The 17,500-nt window shown below is 37.9% G+C and overlaps 1 long non-coding RNA gene across 1 annotated transcript in view; it reads right to left on the reverse strand.

Moving 5' to 3' along the window:
* Window positions 1-602: 602 nt before the first annotated feature.
* Window positions 603-17,500, reverse strand: part of LOC135196017 (uncharacterized) — a 470,069-nt gene continuing 453,171 nt past the window's right edge. Inside the window, exons 5-6 of the long non-coding RNA XR_010310276.1 lie at window positions 1,534-1,696; window positions 603-738 (exon numbers count right to left, since the gene is read on the reverse strand). This is a non-coding gene — a long non-coding RNA (uncharacterized LOC135196017). The remainder of the gene's footprint in view (window positions 739-1,533; window positions 1,697-17,500) is intronic.

Consider the following 17,500-nt stretch of genomic DNA (forward strand, 5'->3'; position numbering starts at 1 on the left):
AATTGCTTACTTAGGTTTTTTGAGGCAAATGGTAATTAAGTACCTCGTTCACTTCTATTTATAGTCTTTATACCATCGTTCAAGTCAATTCAAGAACGGTTTATTATATTTGTCCTAACTTATTTTGAAACTTAAAATTTTCTCTTGAATATTAGATGAACTACTATGTAATCCCTTTAGGGTAGTTTTCCACTAAAGAGTCCTATCCACTGATAATAGTTTAATACTATTCATTTAATGCAGTTTCCAAATACCCAAGAACGGGGGGGTCAGATAAACTTCTTTCAGTAGAGCCTACAGCATAATGCAATAATTAATAAATTTTGAATGAAGACCTTCATGTACTTCAGAAGTACCTCAAAGTTCATATTCTTGAACTGTCTTTCAAGCCTTACAATAGGACTAAGTATAGTAACCACTTTAGGTTAATAAAACCCAAAATTGCTACCGATCAGACCTTACACAGGCCACTAACGTAAACTAGTTTTCTGAACATTCCTTATTTCCAATAAAACCTTATAAAAAACTGATGATAATTATAATTCAACAACCAAAGTCAAGTTGTTATTGATCTCAAAAGTTATCAGAGACCTAAGGGTAATCCATGATCGTATCAGAAGCCCAGCGCTCTTAACTGCAGACACCTTCGGCTGGGGAGTCAAAACTTTGTTTCTGCCAGCCCAGGAAGCGCAAACCTTCGAAGAGCTTTTAGAAATCGGGTCATTTCTAACATCAAACCTGGAATAATGAAAAGCGTAAGGAACGGTTCAGGACAAATGCAAAAGACACCTAGATTTACCTAAGAATTATACCCTTACTACCTTCAATAGAACAATTATACCTTTACAACCCTTATCTGGTAAAGAAACATTCTTAAACAAATGAACTTTGGGGGTTACATAAATAAAAATATAACTAGAAAAAAAAAAGTAATTTCCAGAAATTTCTGTTGTTAGCCGACGTTTGCAGCCTTTTTCGTTTGTTTTAGTTCGCACATCTGTAACAGAGTATACGAAGTCCACAATAAATAATAATCATCCAGGCTATATAATAAATCATCAGCCAGGCTATACAATAAATCATCAGTCAGGCTATATCATAAATAATCATCAGCCAGGCTATATCAGATCTGTAAAAGTCCGTTATCACATAAGCAATTTCAAGTCTATCATAGATCGAGTCTCCGGTATCAAGTAACAAGATTAAGCTTTTATGTACTAATTTAACAAAAACTTTCGCAGTCTAAAGCGGACTTAAAAGAATCCCACTTTAATTGTAGTATAGAATATTTTAACTAATTTACCAAGTACCAGAAAAGCTAATCCTATAAAACTTAAAAAACTAAAAAAAAATAACTTGGGTAACAGATATCCACACGCCCCCTCCCAAGAAGTAATTATGGCAGGATTTCCGTCCTACCATAAAATGTTCAGGGGAGTACCTCCACCCCTTAAGGGAACCCGCCCCTCAAGGGATGGAGGTTAAAAAAAAAGTAGTGGGTTTCTACAAAGATAAAAGCAACAAAACACTCACCGTTAACTTCTATCTTTCCTATTTACCTATCTTGAAAACTGAAGTGGAGCAAAGTCTTTTTCCGTAAAGATATCACCGTTCATACAGATGAACCAGTTCGGTTGCTTGAATACGCCTCACTGAGTACTGTCTATCACCCGAGTAGGAACTAAAACCGACGCAACTGAAATCAGGCGGGGGGGGAATGGTCCATTATTTACCAGAGTCAAACCAAATTCTACAGCTACCGCGGCATAAACATTGAATTGGGAGTTACACAATTTAAACCTCCAGACAAAATCGTCAAATAAAATCCTTCAAACAAGAAACACTAAAAATCAAAATATACATCAGCAAAGAACACCACATTTAAAAAAAACTATATAAATACTTCAAAAACTAAACACATAGATTACCCATCACTAAAATCCATCTATCACGAATACAGCAAATACACTTTCTTTACCGGTCGACTTATGAATGACCCGCCCCATCCAAACTATCTCCGACAAAGGAAAACGTCCCTTCCAGTTCCAAGGACGATCATTTCCAGGAGCAACTACCAATCGTTACCATAAAAAAAGTCGCTTGGTTCTCCGTGGCGAGAATCAGGCGGATTAAAGCCTTTTGCTAGCTCCTCCGTGTCAGTGTTTTCATTATTACCGATATTCTATTAATTCTACACGGAACATTTATGAAGTAATGAGCTAAGAGCATTGGACCAAACGTTCTATTTTTTCATATCAATAAATAATCATCAGCCAGGCTATATCATAAATTAATCATCGTATTTTGTAGGAAATTTCTTATTAAAGGGGTTAAAAATTTAAAATCATTTTCTGACAATACGCAAATGTGCAAAGCAAAACTCCCTCCAATTATTTATCACGCACTATCAGGATCCCAACAATGATCCTTTTAAGGTCTAAATAGAGTTGTCTCTTACGTATAATAAATATTTTCCTTTTTATTTCAAAACTTCAAATGAGCCACTCCCGGTATTATAACCAACATCAATATCCCATATAAAACTTGATTTACTTTGCTAAATACTTTTTACTTTACTGCAAGGTTTTCTAAGTTCAAAAATATATATAGATATATATTTATCAGCAGTACGAATTAATTTAATTACAACATTATAGGAATATAAAGAATATTGCTTTTGAAAGGAGCTACAATTACAATAAACCGAGCTCCACTGAAGCTATAGGTCACTTTCTAACTTAGCCTGTATTTCAAAGATGTCCCACCCGACACTGTAGGACAAAGGACATTTACTCCAAAGGGCGAGATGGCAGTAGCTATTCTTGATCCTAAGAGATATTATACAGAGCGTGAATGTCTTTGAGGCCAGTCTCTCTCTCTCTCTCTCTCTCTCTCTCTCTCTCTCTCTCTCTTTCTCTCTCTCTCTCTTTCTTTGAATGTCAACCATTTTGCTAGGATATTCTGCTAAATCAAGCAAAAAAGCTGTAGTGGAAAATAATCCTTGCTTATTGAGATAAAAATAAAACGCTCTTGCTTGTCAATCCTCAAATGATAACATTTATAAAGGCATGAAGACCGACCGTAATTAGACAGAGGCGGAACTTAACAACCCGCATGATATACAAACACATTCTGGGAACTTACAGAAAATATTGTGAAGGGGACCGAGGGTTTTTTTTACTGAGGTCAGTTTGTCTATAGTCTACCACTACCGCTTCTTAAGAAGCCAACTTCAACCATTTTTCTCTCAACATTCAGAATAACGTCCATGTTATAATTTCTCACATTCACCAGTCCAATAATTACAGTTCATTCTAAAGGAGAAGATGTTCAGTTAATTGAAAATTAATGTGTAACTATATAATGTTTTTCATTGTGTTTTAATAATGATCGTCTGTGAAATAAATGCAATTTTAGATCTACTGTTGTCCAACCTTTTGCCAGTAAGATTTGGAAGTTGAAAACAAATGAAAGAAAACTGGTTGAATCTCTGGAGATAAACTCTTTGTTTAGTACGTGTAGCAAAAGAAGATTTAATTATCAGGAATGTAGAGTCAATAAGAGGTGATAAAAAAGACTAGAGTATTTGAAAGGCAGTATTACATTTTAAGATGGTTTTCTCATTTGTTTGGAAATAAAGAAGATTGATAGGATTTTGAAGGGAGTACAATTCGAAGGAGTTGAATGGACGAGGAGAAGACCTAATAAAAGTTAGGTAGATGAAAAGTGAACAAGGAGTGCCTCAATATCCAGAAAAGGAGAAAAACTGTGCCTGACAGAAGTCAATACTACACGGCGTTGAATATGCAGTGATCGCTCTTTTGCTTTAGCGCATGAGGTGGCCAATTTTGTTAAAATATGACAGTGATCATTGTTTCGTCTTTTCTCAGGGCTCGCCTTTATTAGGGGAAAGGATATAAAGCTAAAAATACTCTTTACTACTGATACTAATTCACAATTATAACGACTGCTGAGCACCAGACCTAGAACAAACCCCGGGACCTTACAAATGTAAAAATGAATGCGTGGAAATCAAAGCATTCCCCAATTTTTGTTTATACACTTAAGCAGAAAGATACCTGTCAAGGGAAAAAAACATAAAGAAATACATAAGAAGACAAAAAATCCTGCTCAAATACCATTAGGTAAAACGAAACGTAAAAATATACAAGGCGGGGAAAGGCAAAGAAGCAAAGTTGGCCGAGCAATTTTCGCTCCATTATCAAAGGCAGGAGTATTTATCTTTACTTAAAAGAGCAGAATAAAAACAAAAAAGGAAGGAAAATGAGGAGAAACGCATTACTTCAGCTTGAGAGAGGATGAATCCATTCAGGAATTGGGAGTCGAAAAACATTTAGCGCTTAAGAGCATTTGCCGCAAATAAAAGGCCGTAAAAGATACATTCTTTGGGAAGTAACAATGGTGGAAACGAGAAGTTTGGCCAGATAAGGTGTGTGGGAGAAGAGGTTTTATTTATATACGAAGAATCCTTTGTGCACGGAAAGAAGCGCACCCAATTTTAAACACAGTATGTTTTTACATTCTTATTCTAACACGCACATTGATTCATGTTTGTAACAGTTATGAATGATTATATAATATATATAAGAAAACAAATTCTGGTGGTTTTTCAACATTACCAAATAAGATAAATTGCCTTTAGTCAACAATTCTTGCTAGAAAAAAAGAAGCCGCTTTGCAAACACGGGTCTGGTTTTTTGTAAGAGCTCGGCACATGAGTATTCATTCTCCATAAAAGAAACAATCAGGATTCAAAATATTTCCAAAAGAAGTTAGCTTGTCAAAATTTCATGTATTTATCGTGCGATGGAAAAAGAATGCCTGGCATAATAATCACAATATATGATTCCTCAGCATCTTGTACTTAATATTAAAACACTCACTGGCCTCTTGTTTATCATCTAAAGATATACATACGCTTTAGTTTTTCGTGAAAAACTAAAGCGTTAGTTATCCATCATGTTAATCTGTTAGTGTATGCTATCGAATTAATTGCATTTTCGTCAAAGGTATTAGATCAAAGAGATTATACCGATATAATGTCACCAAGAGTTCCCTTCGACTCAGATCATTCAAAAATCTGTAAGAAATCCTTATGAGGAAAGCAAAGAAAGCGACTTACCCTTTTGTATCATGTTAAAACTATATAATAAGAAACTGAGTAACAATGATTTCACTTAAGTATAAAATCATTCTTGCATACCTTATGAATTCATAACTCATGCATCTAATTTTAATACTACATACTATCCTTACCTATTTCCAGGGCACGCTATTGTGTCAAAGTCAAACACCAACACACCATTACCAATGTAGCATACAGTAAACCAACTAGTTCTTTGGACATATATCATGCTGGTTTTAGACGTTTAGCGCGAACCATCGTAATATCTATTGTGGAGCATGTGAGATCGCATTATTGCAAGCGGATTTCAGCTCAAAAGAGACCCAGCTATTCAATGGGGAGAGAGAGAGAGAGAGAGAGAGAGAGAGAGAGAGACTTGATGGAAGCTTTGCTCCCTGAACTTTCGAGCTGGATGTGTTCAGGCATAATAACATTTTTCGGCTTTATTCCTTACAATAAAGAAAAATATCAAAGGTTCCTGTTTTGCCGAGATTTTTGAAGCACAGTTCACTTGACTTGGAAGACAATTTACGCGAACATGTATTCATAAATCAGCTAACAATAAAAATATACGTAAAAACATGACCGCAATCACTGCATTCAACAACTGATCCGCGCGAGAATTATTGAACCTGATTGAACGCAACCCATGACTTGTTTAACTATATGCATATCACAATTCATTTGAGCTTTACAACTTGGAGACAGGTGTTACTGGCGGTCTTTTCAAGGGACCACCCCCTTTACCTCCATCTCTGGGTGTTCCGGTAGGTAACTTGATCAGAACTCATGTTGCTGTAATTTTTACTAGTAATATTAATTTCGATAACTATTCTCTCTCTCTCTCTCTCTCTCTCTCTCTCTCTCTCTCTCTCTCTCTCTCTCTCAGTCTTAGATTTGAAAACCTATCTAAGAGAGGTGTAGCAAGTGGAGCATGCGTATGAATTGTATTATTGTATTCTAAACAACAGTGTTCTTACCAAGCCTACACCTAGCGTTAATTTGATAATAACCAAACTCTCCTTAAAAATAGCGTGGATTTTATTATAACTAAGGCTATTTTTGTGTTTGTATTATGAAAATGATTTTGGTAATAATACCAATTGGTTTCTACCATTCTTTGAATACTGACTTTCAAGAATACCATCTCATCGAAAACAAACTTTTCTGCACCGTGGTTTTCAGTTTTAATTATAATTAATTATTGTTTATGCCATCGACTGAGATTTATTGATTAACCATACTACACAAAGATTATTTGAAAAAAAAATCAGCTTACTTCTACGTGATGATAGGTAAGTTTGTCGTACTCGCCATCATTTGAACATTATATATCTGTAGCGAACCGTATCGTCAGCATTACGGATGATTGTGTGAGCAAGAGGAGCAATTTAGTTTAACTGGTAGATAGTCATAAAGAAGCAAACCAAAGAAAATCATATATCGCATATCACAGCGCAATAAAAAAGCAATGTTTATGCAATGAAATCAGTGCTTTGAACACACACTACAAACGTTCAGCACTAAAGTGACGACGCCAACCTCACCGGGAAACATCATATTGCAATACGAAGCAACATGTCACAGCCAGGTCAAAGATGAGGTTAAAGCCATGATGAGAATAATGACTAGCGGTGTGACGCCTACGAATACTGATGAGTGGATTTCCTTATGTGTCTATTGCCGCACGAACCTAGTCTGCACCGTTGGAATGAAAATAAAACAGTTCCCCATAGAGATGTGAGAGTGGACCAACGTAGTATGCAAATTTAAATGTACTTAAGGGCCGGGTTAAGCCCTCAGTAATATTATATAGCTTGCACCATTACCACTCCGCGCAGGCGATTGAAAGTTCACCGCAACCAAGGGGCAATATTTCAACACTAGGTAGACGGCCAGAAATCGGGCACAGAGAAGTCCGGGCGTGCAGATTGCAAATAGCAGAAGCTATGAGTATAAATCAACGAAAGCCTACATTGAATATACAGTGGAAATATAGACTTCATCCTCCTTCTTCAAAGGACACCACATGAGTGACAGAACACACCTAGACAGGATTACCCACAACGAAGCAAATCAAGACTAATGGCCAGAGACAGAGATCACGCCCTTCCCTGTAAGCCATGGGCATAGGACACAACCTACAGACCACCAGGAATGCCCGTGCTGCCGCTCAGTTCATCAGCAAGAGTATGAGACCTGCCAACAAAAGAAATTCAGCACCTCAATGAACATCTTGTTTACATTTCAAACTTCTGTATGCAGTAATGAAAACCTTGTATGCCAATTTGTATTCCAGTCTTGATGCACCCGAGAGTTTGGGAAACAGTCTGTTAACAAAAAAAAACAATAAGTAAATGGAAAGAATTTGAATAATTTTTCATTATTCCTCCGAAGCTTACTAGAAGGGAAGACAAAATATAGACTGAATTCATATATACAAATTTTTGTATACACACACACACACTATATATATATATATATATATATTATATATATATATATATATATATATATATATATATATATATATATATATATATATATAAGTCACGTGCATCTACTGTGATTTTTTAAGCATATATATATATATATATATATATATATATATATATATATATATATATATATATATATATATATATATATATATATATATATATATACATATATATATCATGAGTATCCGTTTTGGATCCTCTTTCTTTGTTCAGCAAAAAGTCAATTTGAGAATTAGATTTGAGTCAGTAAAGTAAAATTTAAAACAAATATGAAGAAGGAAGCGAGTTGTAGAGGAGTAACCTATTTCCCTGTTTTGAACTAGTTGAGAATTTCCCATCCGAATTGGGATCGGATAAGGGATCCCTTGAGAGTATACTTAGCAGTTCCTCCCTTTTGTATTGCTATAACAAACGAAAACAAAAAATCGTTTTAATGGTTTCTTCTTAGAATTAGTTTTAGGATGACAAATGGAGCTGGCATACCATGTCAGGGTTGAGCTACTGATCGATGTCAAGGACTTCCACGATAGAGTCAATTCACACCTAAGCGACTGGCGCCCACCCTTTTCCCATTGTAATATGGTTCCAGTTTAATTTGGCAAACTGCTATTAAAGTTAGAAATTCCCGCCAAGTCGCTAAAATTTCACATGTCTCATGGGAGGGGGTCTCCGGGATATCTCCAGCTTTTCTATCTGACCTCGCCTTCCTTTTGCCTGTAATTGATCCTTAGCATTGTGCCCGGACCATAAAGTTCCCGAATCCACCTCCTCGCACCTGCATACCCCTGGACCTCTCTCGAACCACCTGCACTTGTAGTGTGCTCTCTATTTCACACTTACCTGCCGTCGTTCAAATGTCTTTTTTAGATTACTGTAGGCGACTAACGGCGAAGATAAAGGAGCTGAAACGAATTGCCTCTCAACGGACTCGGATTTGGGTTTTGAGGACAGCAATATCCAGTTTGGACAGGATGCCACCAGTTCAAATATTTGGGTATAAATACGGACTGGATTGGCCCACCAAATCGCATTTGTTCGTAACTAGTAAGAAGCGACAGACTGCCCTGTTCTGGAGGTATCACTGTGATAGTGATAGAATACTTGTGCAGTTAACTCTGTTCTTCAACTTCAGCCCTGTCGCAGTACATGTTACCCGGAAGCGGTCTAGCATTTGACAACTCTGCCTACCGTTCTCCTTCAAACATCGTCTTGATGCTGAAGAGGCTAGTAAGATCAAGAACTGTGTTGAGACTTTGTCAACGAGTCTGAATGACGAACACCCGATAGCTTGGTTCGTGATTGTTGAAGAAATTGTTTCTTACCCTTCTGTGAAGACCTGCATGTGACCCAACTCTCTTTGGCTGGACAACCTGGTACAGACTATGCACGTCATTCTGCCATATAAGGTAACTGAAATTAAACATTTATTCTGTTGACTCTTCACCCTTGTTCTTAGCAACTCATTCTTATTTTCAGTTGTGTTTGTTCACTTCATTACCCATTCCAAGATAATATGACCTAATATATATATATTATATATATATAATATAATATATATATATATATATATATATATATATATATATATATATATATATATATGTAGTGTGCTTATGGATGCGTTTATATGTGTTCATGTGTATATGTGAATTTCGATGAGCACCGAATGTAATTATATGAGTGTAGGCATGCCGTAAATTACGTTTTTTTTCTTTTTACAAGAGGCTTTACCATCAAAGCTTTTGTGTACACTATCTAAGCATCCCGCCTAAAAATTTTTACTCTTTAATCAATGGATGCATTTATTGGATGGCATTACTCAACCGTTAATATAGCTCATCTGATTCCCTAATTAACGGGATACTAATTTTTTTTAATTAGCAGGCATATTTGAACCCTTACTAGCGTAAAAATTATAGCATGAACACAGGTGTCTAATAACTGTGAGGCTGAAATTTTACCTATAATGAATGTGCACGGAAACTGATTCAGTTAATAATATTACAGCAATTTACTATGATTAGTTAGGTACAGGTAAAAGGTAGAATACGCGATATATATGCATACACACACACACATATATATATATATATATAGTATATTATATATATATATATATATATATATATATATATATATATATATATATATATATATAGAGAGAGAGAGAGAGAGAGAGAGAGAGAGAGAGAGAGAGAGAGAGAGAGAGAGAGAGAGAGAGAGAGAGTCTAATATGAACAACGAATATACTGAACAAATACCTCCCATATAAAGAGAGGGGCATAACCGTCTTCTTTATTTTGTCTCATTTTTTCCTTACTTAATCACCAAAGGGAACAACCATTGTTACGCAATGTTTTTAGCTTTTAATGCCTGATAATTTGGAAGACTAAACGAGAAGGATGTAGCATTTATACGTCAAAAAATTTACACATTTTAATAAGCTTATAACTATAGTAATAAAGAAAACATTATCTTTTATATAGTATAGTATACGCAGTAGGGCTTGAATATTCAGTAAAAAGAATGAGGAAAATATATGAATTAAATTGCAATATAGAAATACTACGTATACGTATACAAATGGAAAGTAACGTGGTTTAACCAACCATGGGGAGGCAAATCATATGTGCAAAGTATATATTACCTATACATAAAAAAACTTAGAGGGATAATGTTTAAATCTCTAAAAACCATGATTTTCAATATTTTCGTTCCACGTTTCCCTAAAGATTTAATCATTTATGTCGGAAAAACGTTTTAAATAACGCAACACACTACAAAACGCATTTTATATAGGGAAGTGGAGAAACCAAAAAGGAGGATGCGGGGTTGGATTTTGTTGATCTCGCCGCGGGAGGAGCTGGAAAAAGAAGAAATTGCGGTACGGTGTCGGTGGGGGGTAAAGATTTCTGATCAGATACGAGACTGGAGACAGGAATGGTAGGCGCATGTGGTAGGGGAGGGGTGGGTGAGGGGGAAGGACGTGAATAGAGATTTGGTGGAAAACCGTTGGGAGCAGAGGAGTCAAATGGGAGGGAAAGGGTTAGATGGAGCAACAAAGTGAAAGGGGATGTGGAGCTAGAGGTCGATGCTTTCCATAGGAATAGTTGCAGAAGGGTAGATGCGGATACCAAGCAAATACAGTGTTAAATTCTACTATAAACAATACTACTACTACTACTACTACTACTACTGCTGCTGCTGCTATTACTACTACTATTACTACTACTACTACTGCTGTTTGCTGCTATTACTACTACTACTGCTGCTGCTGCTGCTGCTGCTGCTAATATAGTAATAACAATTTAAAAATAATAATAATAATAGCAATAATAATAATAATAATAATAATAATAATAATAATAATAATAATAATAATAATAATAATAATAAAAGGAGAGGATATAAATCACCAAAAGATAAGAACACAATCACGAAAGAATATATCCAGAGACTTAGGGCAATACTCAAGTCAAAACTCAATACCGGAAACAGGATAAAAGCCATAAACACATGGGCAGTACCAGTAATCAGATATAGCGCAGTAGTGGAGTGGACGAAGGCTGAACTCTGCAGTACAGACCAGAAAACTAGGCAACACATGACAATACATAAAGCACTGCACCCAAGAGCAAATACAGACAAACTATACATAACACGAAAGGAAGGAGGGAGACGGCTACTAAGCATAGAGGACTACTTCAACATCGAGAGCAGACCACTGGGCAATATATGAAAACCAGTGAAGATGTGTGGTTAGTATGTGCATGGGAAGAAGGACTGGTAGCAGAGGAAGACAAAAAAATATACAGACAGGAGAATTAAAAACAGAACAGAGGAATGCCACTACAAATCAATGTATGGGCAGTGCATAAGACAGACTAAAGAACTGGCTAGTTACGGAACATAGCAATGGATAGAGAGGGTAGAACTCAAGAAGGAAATAGAAGGAATGATAACAGTGGCACAAGATCAGGACCTCACAACCAGATGTGCCCAAAGATAGAAATAACACCTCACCCATATGCAGGAAGTGCAATATGAAAAACGAGGCTATAAACCATATAGCATGCGAATTTCCAGCACTTGCACAGAACTAGTACAAAAAAAAAGGGTATGATTCTAAGGCATGATTCAGTAGCAAAAGTCCTCCATTGGAGCCTGTGCAAGAAACACCAGCTAGCTTGCAGTAATAATTGGCACGAACACCAACCTGAAGGAGTGATAGAAATCAATCAGGCAAAGATCATCTGGGACTATGTATTAGAACAGAGATATGTGCCAATAGATCAGACATGACGTTGATTGACAAAATCAAGGAGAAAGTATCACTCATTGATGTAGCATTACCATGGGAAACCAGAGTAGATGAGAAAAAAAGAGAAAAAGACGTAGTTCGACCTCCACCTTACTTGGGATTTTCCCCTAATGCATAAGTTGTTAACATTATATTCCTAACTTAACGGGAAGTGGTTTATGTAATTAATACTCATATTTAGCACTACTTATAATAACAACAAGGATCAAATAAAAGGATATAAACTAAACACGTTCATATACTCTGTTATAAGTGGAAAGACAAAATAATTGAACAGAAATGTGGCCTCTAAATCCAGTACATCAAATAAATCAAAACGTGCTAAAATCTACGGACAAATAACCTTTAGTTTCACTAATGAAACTTTTTAAATAATACGAGATACTTTATTAGAAATTATTTTTCTGTACTGTTTAATATGCAGATTATTTATGTTTTTTACATTTTCATTTTAACAAATAAATCATAAATATCCTATCCTAAAATTCCTGTATCTTTAACTCAAGAAAGTAGTTTGTAAGCTTACTCCCCAAGTAATCGAAAATTGATATGTATTAGGACCTGAAAATAGAAATAAGGATATGGGATATGCCAGTGGAAATTGTACCCATAAGCATAGGAACACAAGGCACGATCACAAGATTCTTGAAAAGGAACCTGGAAAATCTAGGTGCCAAAGTAGCTCAATGACCCATGCAGAAGAGTGTGCTACTAGAAACAGCGCACACGGTGAGAAAAATAATGGGCTCCTAAGGAATCCCACACTAACAAAAAAAAAAAAAAAAAAAAAAAATAATAATAATAAGATAATAATATTAATATGTTTTGTTAAAAATGACTGCTGCTTCAGCACTATTAATCTTATAAAGAGTCTTCTCTATCTTTCTGATGACGCTTTCTCGTTGTTGCTTAGACTGGCGAGCAACGCACCAAAGGGCATGGTAAAATTCGGTTGAGTCATTTGATTTATTATTGGCTTATACCAATTCTCTCTCTCTCTCTCTCTCTCTCTCTCTCTCTCTCTCTCTCTCTAACGCGACGTTTCCTCCTGATCGACAGGACATTATCAAGCGATAACTGCTGAGGGACTGAATTCCAGTGGCGAGTCCATCTCCTTTTATCGTGGTGTTGCGAGCTCTTGAGTACGGTCAGAGCACCTCTCCGGCAGGTCGGGTTCTCATTGGTTCCCGGGAATGTGACTCATACGGCGGGCGTTGACGAGTCTTGCAGACCTTCTCAGGTGGGGGTATCACCGGGAGCCTCTTGATTGGCTTCTACCTGAGTGACGTCACCCTTGGTATTATTCTCATGTCGGTGTTCGTTTCATGCACCACCAATACAAGGAGGAAGAAGCAGCCATGAAGAAAATAATAGAGGAACACGTCCGGCCCATGGAGGAAGGAAAGGAGAGTGTCCCTCATTATTTACTACAAGAATCGGCGTACGAAAGACCTCTTGATGAAGAACAACCCCTCCCCACCGGTAGGAGACCCCCTGAAGCAGTCCAAAACGTCGTCTACCGATACGTATGCCCCGCCCAAGGATGCCCTGGGATTTACATCGGCATGACGACGATGCGCCTATCGAAGAGGATTTCCTGCCATGCCCAGGAGGGCGCCATTAGGCAGCACGCCCTTGTAGTACACGCAGAAACATCACGAGAGACGACATCATCAGGAATATTAAGATCATCGGGAGAGCACCTGACCCACGACGTCTGCGTCTCCTAGAAGCGCTGCTCATCCTCGAGGAAAAAGCCTCCCCTTAATACCACCCAAGAAGCGTTCCTGATACCGACGTGTGTGAGGAGGACCACACCCCCTCCCCCCTAACGAAAGTACCAGCGCGCATGAAACGAACACCGGACATGAGAATAATGCCAGGGGTGACGTCACTCAGGTAGAAGCCAATCAAGAGGTTCCCGGTGATACCCCCTACTGAGAAGGTCTGCAAGACTCGCCAACGCCCGCCGTATGAGTCACCTTCCCGGGAACCAATGAGAACCCGACCTGCCGGAGAGGTGCCTCTGACCGTACTCAAGAGCTCGCAACACCACGATTAAAGGAGATAGACTCGCCACTGAAATCAGTCCCTTAGCAGTTATCGCTTGATAATGTCCTGTCGATCAGGAGGAAACGTCGCGTTAGAGAGAGAGAGAGAGAGAGAGGGAGAGAGAGAATTGTATAAGCAATAATAAATCAAATGACTCGACCGAATTATACCATGCCCTTTGGTGCGTTGCTCGCCAGTCTAAGCAACAACGAGAAAGCCGTCATCAGAAAGATAGAGAAGACTCTTTATAAGATTAATAGTGCTGAAGCAGCGGTCATTTTTAACAAAACAGTCTTACGAGAGGGTCTCCTTCCGAAATAATAATAATAATAATAATATAATAATAATAATAATGATTATTATTAAATAATTATTATTATTATTATTATTATTATTATTATTATTATTATTATTAACATCTTTTCTATTTTTCTTATTACGTAGGACTCCTGACATTCATTCCCCGATACACTACTCTAGCGCTCGCACGGGTTGCATGCCTGCAACCATCGACGAGAGATCCCAGACTTCGCCCCAGACCGGCTCGACCAATGAGAACGCAGCTCTAGGATTCGAAACTGCTATAAATATCGGCATGCAGACACCATCTCTTCACTTTACTACTGCTAACTAGCCCAAGAAGATGACCTACGAGAAGGTTGAAACGTCGCGATAAGCCAGAACTATACAGCAGTAATACCAGCTGAAGACCAGACACGACCCCGGCCTGACATTGACCTTTCTTACGGAATGATACCAACACCGACGACGACCCCTGCTTGATCTGAACCAGAGGAACGCCCTCCCATATACAGTATTGATAATACCGTATACTGATAATACCAGTCTTTGATTAATAAAGCCTGTTCTGAATAAAATACCACTTTCTGTATTATCCCTAATATGAAAGTTGGACAATTATTTGCGAAGTATCGCTGAGCATGAAAAGCGATTAATAAGAAAAATAGAAAAGATAATATATAAGATTAATTCGCTTAATTCTGCCATTTTATTCAACAGAATTTGTTTAAAAAGAGGGTCTTCTTCCAAAATATTATTATTATTATTATTATTATTATTATTATTATTATTATTATTATTATTTTTATTTTTATTTTTTTTTATCTATCACAGTCCTCCAATTCGACTGGGTGGTATTTATAGTGTAGGGTTCCGGGTTTGCATCCTGCCTCTTAGGAGTCCATCACTTTTCTTATATGTGTGCCGTTTCTAGGATCACATCTTTCTGCATGAGTCCTGGAGCTACTTCAGCCTCTAGTTTTTTCTAGATTCCTTTTCAGGGATCTTGGGATCGTGCCTAGTGCTCCTATGATTATGGGTACGATTTCCACTGGCCATATCCCATATCCTTCCTATTTCTATTTTCAGATCTTGATACTTATCCTTTTGTTTCCCCTCTCTTTCTTTTCAACTCTGGTGTCCCATGGTATTGCGACATCAATGAGTGATACTTTCTTCTTGGACTTTGTCAATCAACGTCACGTCTGGTCTGTTTGCACGTATCACCCTATCCGTTTCTGATACCATAGTCCCAGAGGATCTTTGCATGATCGTTTTCTATCACTCCCTCAGGTTGGTGCTCGTACCACTTATCACAGCTGATGTTTCTTGCACATTCTCCAGTGGAGGGCTTTTGCCACTGAATCATGCCTCTTTTTGTACTGGTTCTGTGCAAGTGCCGGGCATTCGCTTGCTATGTGGTTTATGGTTTCATTTTTTCGTATTGCACTTCCTACATATGGGAAGAGATGTTATTTCCGTCTATCGTTCTTTGAACATATCTGGTTCTTAGGGCCGGATTTTGTTCCGCTGTTATCATTCCTTCAGTTTCCTTCTTTAGCTCTCCCCTCTGTAGCCATTGCCATGTGTCATCGCTGGCTAGTTCTTTAGTCTGTCTCATGTATTGTCCGTGCATTGGCTTGTTGTGCCAGTCCTCTGTTCTGTCTGTCATTCTCCTGTCTCTGTATATTTCTGGGTCTTCGTCTACTTTTATTAGTTCTTCTTCCCATGCACTCTTTAGCCACTAGTCTTCACTGGTTTTCAGATATTGCCCAGTGGCTCCTGTTCTCGATGGTAGACGCAGTCCTCTATACTTAGTAGTCCTCTCCCTCCTTCCTTTCGTGTTATATATAGTCTGTCCGTATTTGCTCTTGGGTGTAGTGCTTTGTGTATTGTCATATGTTTCCTGGTTTTCTGATCTATGCTGCGGAGTTCTGCCTTCCTCCATTCTACTATTCATGCGCTGTATCTGATTACTGGCACTGCCCATGTGTTTATGGCTTTTATCATATTTCCGGCGTTGAGTTTTGACTTGAGTATCGACTTGAGTCTCTGCATATATTCTTTCCTGATCGTGTTCTTCATCTCTTGGTATATCCCCTCCTTCCATTATTCCCAGGTATTGTATCCTGTCTCATCTATGTGTTTGATGTTGCTCCCATCTGGTAGCTTTATCCCTTCAGTTCTCGTTACTTTGCCTTTTTGTATGTTGACTAAGGCGCATTTTTCTATTCCAAACTCCATCCTGATGTCCCCAGATACAATCCTTACAGTCTGGATTAGGGTATCTATTTCCTTGATGCTCTTACCATACAGCTTGATGTCGTCCATGAACATCAGATGGTTGATTTTGTTGCCTCTTTTCTTGAGTTGGTACCCAGCATCCATCTTCTGTAGTACTTTTGTCATGTGAATCATGGCTACTACGAAGAGTAGTGGGGACAGTGAGTCGCCCTGGAAGATCCCTCTCCTGATATTAACCTCTGCTAGTCTTATTCCAGAGCTTGTAAGTATTGTATTTCCAGTTGCGCATTGTATTTTTGAGGAAGCTGATGGTGTTTTTCTCTGCCCAATATATTTTCAGGCATTCTATTAGCCATGTGTGTGGTATCATGTCCAAGGCTTTCTTATAGTCTATCCTTCTCCTACTGTTCTTCATTACCATTTTGTCTATCAGGAGCTGGTCTTTTGTGCCCCTACACTTCCTTCTGCAGCCTTTCTGTTGGTGGGGGGGGGGATGGTGTTTGTCTCCTCTAGGTAGTTGTATAGCCTTTCAACTGATGATACCTGTTAGTAACTTCCACATTATTGGTAGGCAGGTGATAGGCCTGTAGTTACTGGCTATATTTCCCTTACTCTTGTCTTTTTGTACTAAGGATGTTCTTCCTGTGGTCATCCATTTGGGTGCATGGTGATTTGAGATACAATGCTGGAGTTGTTCTGCTATTCGTGGGTGTAGGGCCTTGAAGTTTTTGAGCCAGTATCCATGGACTTCATTGGGACCTGGGGCTTTCCAGTTTGGCATTTTCTTTAGTTGGTGTCTGACTGTGTCTGTCGTGATCTCTGTGAATCTTTGTTTTATTCTCCCTGTTTCTTCTTCCTTGACTTCCTGGAGCCATGTTGCATGTTTGTTGTGTGATACCGGATTGTTCCATATGTTTTCCCAAAGTCTCTTACTTG

Source organism: Macrobrachium nipponense, chromosome 17, assembly GCF_015104395.2.
Source record: "Macrobrachium nipponense isolate FS-2020 chromosome 17, ASM1510439v2, whole genome shotgun sequence".
Lineage (NCBI taxonomy): Eukaryota > Metazoa > Arthropoda > Malacostraca > Decapoda > Palaemonidae > Macrobrachium > Macrobrachium nipponense.